Raw genomic sequence first — 8,792 nt, forward strand, 5'->3', positions numbered from 1 at the left:
GAGTAACGCCATGTCATTCTGAGAAAAGTTACCGAAATTATGATAATTTCATATTTAAAAAGTGTTTTGTGTACGTAATGTGCTGTATATTGATTGATTGTATGTATCGATTTCTGTATGTATGTGATGATATTTGTACGTAGATGTAGCTAAATGAGAGTAAGTTCATTTATGTCTATGTAAGTCAATGTAAAATAGTTTTTTGCTCATTTTTTTTCTAACACCCAATAACTCGTATCTTTTATCCGTTATATATTTTTTTCAAAATAAATTATATTAAATAAAAAATTGTAGAGTGTTTGTATGAGTGTAAGTGTACTTTGTATAATATTTTTTAAGTGATTTGTGAATGTTTTGGGTAATGATGTATCAATAACTACTAGTCTGGGAGAGCGTTATGGATATGAGCGTAGATCGTGATTTTTGTTGCGCTACAGAAACTTGTAATAGCAGCGTTAGGGAAAATGAGGTGTTATGGCCCATAACGATGCTATTTGAGTCATAACGCAAAACTCGTAATATAGGTGATTGATAGTTATGAGGATAATGTGTCGTGTGGGTATACACATAGTGGGATACTATATGGGGCAGTGGGACAAGGAATGGGAGATGTGGGTAAGGGGAGAAGAAGAGAAAAAAAATTAAAGGGGGAAAATTGAATTCAATATTTATCAATCTAGCAACAAATCTGTGAATCCGCAATCAGACAGGTACCAGAAGTAAAGAAATCTGCAGTATTGCGTGATCAAAAAGAAATGTTTTACGTCAACACTGCCGACTAATATCTGTATAGGAAAGGGTACTAGGGTTGAGCTATATGCCTGCCATGAGTAAAGTAGTAATCAAATCATGTAAATAAAATCTCATAGAGCAATTTGCGTATATGCAAACTACTGTTGGACCAAGGGGGGTCCCCGAAACATTGGGGTTAAATCTTAGTATACAGAAGGTTCCTACACTTGACCCATATGTAGTTGTTGAGTACAGGTAGGGCATTATAAATCTGATTAAAAAAAGGACTTAAGTAAAGTTTATGGTGCATTAACCCCTTAATGACCGCAGCACTTTTCCATTTTCTGTCCGTTTGGGACCAAGGCTATTTTTACATTTCTGCAGTGTTTGTGTTTAGCTTTAATTCTCCTCTTACTCATTTACTGTACCCACACATATTATATACTGTTTTTCTCGCCATTAAGTGGACTTTCTAAAGATACCATTATTTTCATCATATCTTATAATTAACTATAAAAAAAATTATATAATATGAGGAAAAAATGGAAAAAACCCACTTTTTCTAACTTTGACCCCCAAAATCTGTTACACATCTACAACCACCAAAAAACACCCATGCTAAATAGTTTCTAAATTTTGTCCTGAGTTAAGAAATACCCAATGTTTACATGTTCTTTGCTTTTTTTGCAAGTTATAGGGCCATAAGTACAAGTAGCACTTTGCTATTTCCAAACCCCTTTTTTTCAAAATTAGCGCTAGTTACATTGGAACACTAATATCTTTCAGGAATCCCTGAATATCCCTTGACATGTATATATTTTTTATTAGAAGACACCCCAAAGTATTGATCTAGGCCCATTTTGGTATATTTCATGCCACCATTTCATTGCCAAATGCAATCAAATAAAAAAAATTGTTCACTTTTTCACAATTTTGTTCACAAACTTTAGGTTTCTCACTGAAATTATTTACAAACAACTTGTGCAATTATGGCATAAATGGTTGTAAATTCTTCTCTGGGATCCCCTTTGTTCAGAAATAGCAGACATGTATGGCTTTTGTTGTTGCTTTTTGGTAATTAGAAGGGCGCTAAATGCCACTGCGCACCACACGTGTATTATGCCCCGCAGTGAAGGGGTTAATTAGGGAGCATGTAGGGAGCTTCTAGGGTTAATTTTAGCTTTAGTGTAGTGTAGTAGACAACCCAAAGTATTGATCTAGGCCCATTTTGGTATATTTCATGCCACCATTTCACCGCCAGATGCGATCAAATTAAAAAAAATGTTAAATTTTTCACAATTTTAGGTTTCTCACTGAAATCATTTACAAACAGCTTGTGCAATTATGGCACACATGGTTGTAAATGCTTCTCTGGGATCCCCTTTGTTCAGAAATAGCAGACATATATGGCTTTGGCGTTGCTTTTTGTTAATTAGAAGGCCACTAAATGCCGATGCGCATCACACGTGTATTATGGCTAGCAGTGAAGGGGTTAATTATGTAGCTTGTAGGGTGCTTGCAGGGTTAATTTTAGCTTTAGTGTAGAGCTCAGCCTCCCACCTGAAACATCAGACCCCCTGATCCCTCCCAAACAGCTCTCTTCCCTCCCCCACCTCACAATTGTCCCCGCCATCTTAAGTGCTGGCAGAAACTCTGCCAGTACTAAAATAAAAGGTATATTTGTGGGGTTTTTTAGTTTTTTTTTAGCATATTTACATATGCTGCTTTGTAGTATCCCCCTTAGCCCCCAACCTCACTGATCCCACACCAAACAGCTCTCTAACCCTCCCCCTCTGCCTTAGCGGGCGCCATCTTGGGTACTGGCAGCTGTCTGCCAGTACCCAGTTTAGTAAAAAAAGAAATCTTTTTTTTTTAAAAATCCCCTTTTCTGTAGTGTAGCTGTCCCCCCCCCCAACCTCCCACCAGTTGCAGATCACTTAGAAACATTATTATTTTCTTATTTATTAGCTATTTTCAGATTTTTTTTTCTGTAGTGCAGCGGTTCCCTCCCGCTCCCGCCCCGTGCACGCGCCCGCCGCCCCCCGTGCACGCGCGCGCTCACATGCGCGCCCCCGTCGCTCCCGCCCCTGATCCCGCCCCCCTGCACATTACACGGCGCATCGATGGCCGCCCACCCGCCTCCCAAGTCCGCTCCCACCCACCAACGATACCGGCCATCGATGTCCGGTGCAGAGAGGGCCACAGAGTGGCTCTCTCTTTATCGGATGGCCATTTAAGGTTATTGCAGGATGCCTCCATATCGAGGCATCACTGCAATAACCGGAAAGCAGCTGGAAGCGAGCAGGATCGCTTCCAGCTGCTTTCCACACCGAGGACGTGCAGGGTACGTCCTCAGGCGTTAACTGCCTTTTTTTTGAGGACGTACCCTGCACGTCCTCGGTCGTTAAGGGGTTAAAGGTATTAGTTATACTGAAGTAGCGTGTCAACTACCTTCAGGTGCTAAATAACTGTTGGAGGATAAAGACATTTTATAGACTCCTATGAAAAAAGGTAAATGTGTGTGAAGAGGAGCAAACATTAAATTGAAAACCATTTTTAACCACTAAAGTGTACCGCTAACCTTCTATAAATGTGTACAGTACATCAGAAATGCAATTTTAAGTAGTACAGCAATCCTTCCACCTTGCTGAACACTGTATTCTGCACATTTCTCAGGCTTTTTTTTCTTTATTTTACCCCTTTTTCTTCCCTTTTTTCTTTTTTTTAATAATCTATATCAAACATATATTAAACATAAGGGGGTTACCAGTGAACCTCACATCTAGACCTTATGATGAGATAGTTGTCTGAAAGTGACCATAGTATATATGAATACTGTTAGGGTAATGTAAGTCTGTTTTTAAAGACTTAAATTAGAATTGTGGTGCAGTAATGCTACAGAATTATTTATCCTACTGAAGCACATTAATTACCCTTGAGTGTCAATAACATGGTGGGCTGATTGTGTAAAATAAGTCTACACATTGTAGAGGGCATGTATGCAAGATAAATTATGGATTAAATGGGAGGCCCCTTATCATTACTATAGTGGCTTTCACAATAGTACTCATTTGTGTTAGAGGTGTACTGGGTACAGATAGTAATATATTTTGGGTCTCTACCACAAGAGGGAAAAATATGTAGAGGGCAGCAAGCTTCTAGTTCAAGATCAGTTTTAACAGTGACATCATATAATTGAACATCAACCAAGGCACAAAACACATCTTAAATAAAATTTAGAATAACACAACAACTTATTTTCCTTGAGAAGCAAATAGTTATATATACTTATCAGAGTGTCCGGTCTTTCTCAGGTGGCACAACATCTCTGCACTAGTAGTTTCTAGTCTTTTAGACAAACACAATATAGCATTATCCGTCCTCTTTGGGTGGCTGTGCCTTCTGATCCTGGTTGGATTTTTGTATTTCCTCTGCTATGCTTTCTGCATGAAGAGATGGATCAGCTATCATTACTCCCAAGGCTTTGCAGAAGTTGGGTAGGTTATCCAGACTATGGAACATTGCTCTCTGTCCATCTTTGGTGGCTATTATACTCACGGGGAATCCCCATCTGTAATTGATCCTGTTGGTTCTCAAAACATCTGTAATAAATTTGAGGTCATGTCGTTTTTGCAGCGTAGTTGGGCTGATGTCCAAGAAATTATGAATATTAATGCCGGCATGAGTGATCCATGCTTCAGCTCTAGCATTACGCATTATATCATCTTTGTCAGCAAAGTTGAGGACTCTTGTGATAACGTCTCTTGGAGGTGCCTTGTTAGGAGGTTTCAGCCTGAGAGCCCTGTGTGCCCTTTCTAGTATGATGTCAGGAGAGTTTGGCATTCCTTTGACTCTTCTAAACAGTTCTTGCAGGTAGCCGTTTAAGGCCTTTGGGTTAATTGTTTCAGGAACCCCTGTAATTCTAAGTATATACCGTCTGTTACGGTTATCCAAGTCCTCAATTTTTTCTGTCAGGTTGTAGATTGTATCTTCCTGTTGTTGCCCAATTGGTTGAATAATCACTTTACTTCTTTAGGGACTTCCTTACTATCAACTTTGGAAGAAAGTGTCTTTAAGTCGACTTTGGTGATAATGGTGTCAGGTTGATGTTGTGATTCCAGTACCTGTGTAGTGGCATGTTCTGCAGTGATCTCTAAGGTAGATTCTTCTGACTTAAGATAATGGGTTAATGTCGCTGACTTGATTTGTTAATCCATCTTGGTGACTTTCTTAAGTGGCATGCCAATCTTTGTATGTGAGCGTTTCTGTGTATAAGGGGGACTATGCCCTGTGTTGGTGGGCTTGTTGTCTATTAGTGATGTCCCGAACTGTTTGCCCACGAACGGTTCACAGCAAACATAGCTTGTTCGCGTTTGCGGCTGCGGGCGAACACATGCGATGTTCGATCCGCCCCCTATGTGTCATCATTGAGGAAACTTTGACCCTGTATGTCACAGCCGTCTGACACATTAGAGCCAATCAACATCAGATACTCCCTCACAGACCCTCCCAGCTACTCGGAAGCCGCCATTTTAGACTCATAATGACTTTGCTTTCTTAGTGAGAGGACGTGTTGTGTTTGTGCTGCTGACATTATAGGGAAATACATAGCTAGGCTAGTGTATTTAGTGTCCACTACAGTCCAGAAGGACTCCACTTATCTCTGCTGCAAGGACAGCACCCCAAAAAGCCCTTTTTAAGGCTATAATTCGAGCCGTTTTTTTTTCTCGTATTTTTATTAGCATTTGCCTGGCTTTCAGCCTGTGTGTTTAAGGCTCACAGCATATGATGTGATTACTGCCACCACTGATATCTCCCTAGCAACATTGGTTTAAATTTAACCAACCAAAAATTTTAATTATTTTGCTAGTGTAATTTTTTTTTTCATTTTCTATCAGGCCTGTGTCACACAGCATATACTCTGGTTCATTGCTCTGTGCCAGCCACCAGTGTTAATATCCGTTTATAACATTATTTTAAATGTAAAAAAAAAAAAATTAAATAATTTTGCTAGTGTAATCTAATTACATTTTCTATCAGGCCTGTGTCTGTCAGGCTCACACAGCATTAATATACCTCATTTTTTTCACTCTTTTGGTTAATTGGTCTGTACCAGGCAGCCACCACTCATATCTTCTTCACCTTAATTTAAATATAAAAAAAAAAAAGAAGTTTAAATTTTTTTGATAGTGTAATCTAATATCATTTTCTACCAGGCCTGTGTGTTTTGCTGACATACAGAGCCTACTGTGTTTACTTGCTGCCCTCCCTAGTCTATGAGCCACGACTCATATGTGTTTAACCTTTTTTTCATTTCCACCCCAAAAAAATAATTTAAATCATTTTTCTAGTGTAATCTAATAGTATTTTCTATCAGGCGTGTGTGTATCTGACTTACAGAGCCTACTGTTTTTAATAGCTGCCCTTCCAAGGCTATCAGCCACGACTCATATGTATGTGCTTAACCTTTTTCTTTAAATTCCCCCAAAAAAGTATTTAAATCATTATGCTAGTGTAATATAATTTTATTTTCTATCAGGCCTGTGTCTAACTGTCTATCTGACTTACACAGCATACTGTTGTTAATTGCTGCCCTACGTAGCAGCCAGCCAGTGCGACCACTCATATGTGCATTGCACTTCTTAACATTATTTTAATATTAAAATATAAAATTTAAAAATATTTTGCTAGTGTAATCTAACTTAATTTTCTATCAGGCCTGTGTTTTTGTCACTTACACAGAATACTGTGTTAAATTGCTGCCCTACCTACCAGCCACGACTCATATCTGCCAGCCTGTGTGCCAGGCCCAATAATTCTTGTAACAGTATATAAAAAATTAAAAATCATAATTTTTTGGACTGCAAATATTCAGTCTCCTAGTGCCATTGAATTGCATTTTCCTCCTGCCTGGCAGCCTGTGTGCCAGGCCCAAACTAGCCACTTAGTGCCACCAATCCTAGTTGTTGTAACAGTATTGTTAATCTTTAAAATTCAAAATTGTTCTCTTGTGATTCATCAGTTTGCTTGTGCCATTGAATTGCACTTTCCTCCTGCCTGCCAGCGTGTTTTCCAGGCCCAACTAGCCAATTAGTGGCCCCAATCATAATTCTTGTAACAGTATATTAAAAATCATAATTTTTTGGACTGCAAATATTCAGTCTCCTAGTGCCATTAAATTGCATTTTCCTCCTGCCTGCCAGCCTGTTTGCCAGGCCCAAACTAGCCATTTAGTGCCACCAATCCTAGTAGTTGTAACAGTATTGTTAATCTTTAAAATTCAAAATTGTTCTCTTGTGATTCATCAGTTTGCTCGTGCCATTGAATTGCACTTTCCTCCTGCCTGCCAGCGTGTTTTCCAGGCCCAACTAGCCAATTAGTGGCACCAATCATAATTCTTGTAACAGCATATAAAACATTTTAAATCATAATTTTTTGGACTGCAAATCTTCAGTCTCCTAGTGCCATTGAATTGCAGTCTCCTCCTGCCTGGCAGCCTGTATGCCAGGCCCAAACTAGCCAATTAATGCAACCAATCATAGTTGTTGTAACAGTATTGTTAATCTTAAAAATTCCAAATTGTTAGCTTGTGATTCATCAGTTTGCTCGTGCCATTGAATTGCACTTTCCTCCTGCCTGTCAGCGTGTTTTCAAAGCCCAACTAGCCAATTAGTGGCACCAATCATAATGATTGTACCAGTATATAAAAAATTTAAAATCATAATTTTTTGGACTGCAAATATTCAGTCTCCTAGTGCCATTGAATTGCCTTTTCCTCCTTGCTCGTGCCATTGAATTGCACTTTCCTCCTGCCTGCCAGCGTGTTTTCCAGGCCCAACTAGCCAATTAGTGGCACCAATCATAATTCTTGTACCAGTATATAAAAAATTTAAAATCATAATTTTTTGGACTGAAAATATTCAGTCTCCTAGTGCCATTGAATTGCCTTTTCCTCCTGCCTGCCAGCCTGTGTGTCAGGCCCAAACTAGCCACTTAGTGCCACCAATCCTAGTTGTTGTAACAGTATTGTTAATCTTAAAAATTCTAAATTGTTCTCTTGTGATTCATCAGTTTGCTTGTGCCATTGAATTGCACTTTCCTCCTGCCTGTCAGCGTGTTTTCCAGGCCCAACTAGCCAATTAGTGGCACCAATCATAATTCTTGTACCAGTATATAAAAAATTTAAAATCATAATTTTTTGGACTGCAAATATTCAGTCTCCTAGTGCCATTGAATTGCATTTTCCTCCTGCCTGCCAGCCTGTGTGCCAGGCCCAAACTAGCCAATTAGTGCCACCAATCCTAGTTGTTGTAACAGTATTGTTAATATTTAAAATTAAACATTGTTCGATTGTGATTCATCATTTGGCTTTTTGCATTGAATTGCACTTTCCTCCTGCCTTCCAGCCTGTATGCTAGGCCCAACTAGCCAATTAGTGCCACCAATCATGTTTCTTGTAACAGTATATAAAAAAATTTAAATCATAATTTTTTTGACTGGAAATATTCAGTCTCCTAGTGCCATTGAATTGCATTTTCCTCCTGCCTGCCAGCCTGTGTGCCAGGCCCAAACTATCCAATTAGTGCCACCAATCCTAGTTGTTGTAACAGTATTGTTAATCTTTAAAATTCCAAATTGTTCGCTTGTGATTCATCAGTTTGCTCGTGCCATTGAATTGCACTTTCCTCCTGCCTGCCAGCGTGTATTCCAGGCCCAACTAGCCAATTAGTGGCACCAATCATAATTCTTGTACCATTATATAAAAAATTAAAAATCATAATTTTTTGGACTGCAAATATTCAATCTCCTAGTGCCATTGAATTGCAGTTTCCTCCTGTCTGCCAGCCTGTGTGCCAGGCACAAACTAGCCAATTAGTGCCACCAATCCTAGTTGTTGTAAAAGTATTGTTAATATTTAAAATTCCAAATTGATTGCTTGTGATTCATCAGTTTGCTCGTGCCATTGAATTGCACTTTTCTCCTGCCTGCTAGCGTGTTTTCCAGGCCCAACTAGCAAATTAGTGGCACCAATCATAATTCTTGTAACAGTATTTAAAAAA

The sequence above is a fragment of the Bombina bombina genome, chromosome 5, assembly GCF_027579735.1.
Source record: "Bombina bombina isolate aBomBom1 chromosome 5, aBomBom1.pri, whole genome shotgun sequence".
Lineage (NCBI taxonomy): Eukaryota > Metazoa > Chordata > Amphibia > Anura > Bombinatoridae > Bombina > Bombina bombina.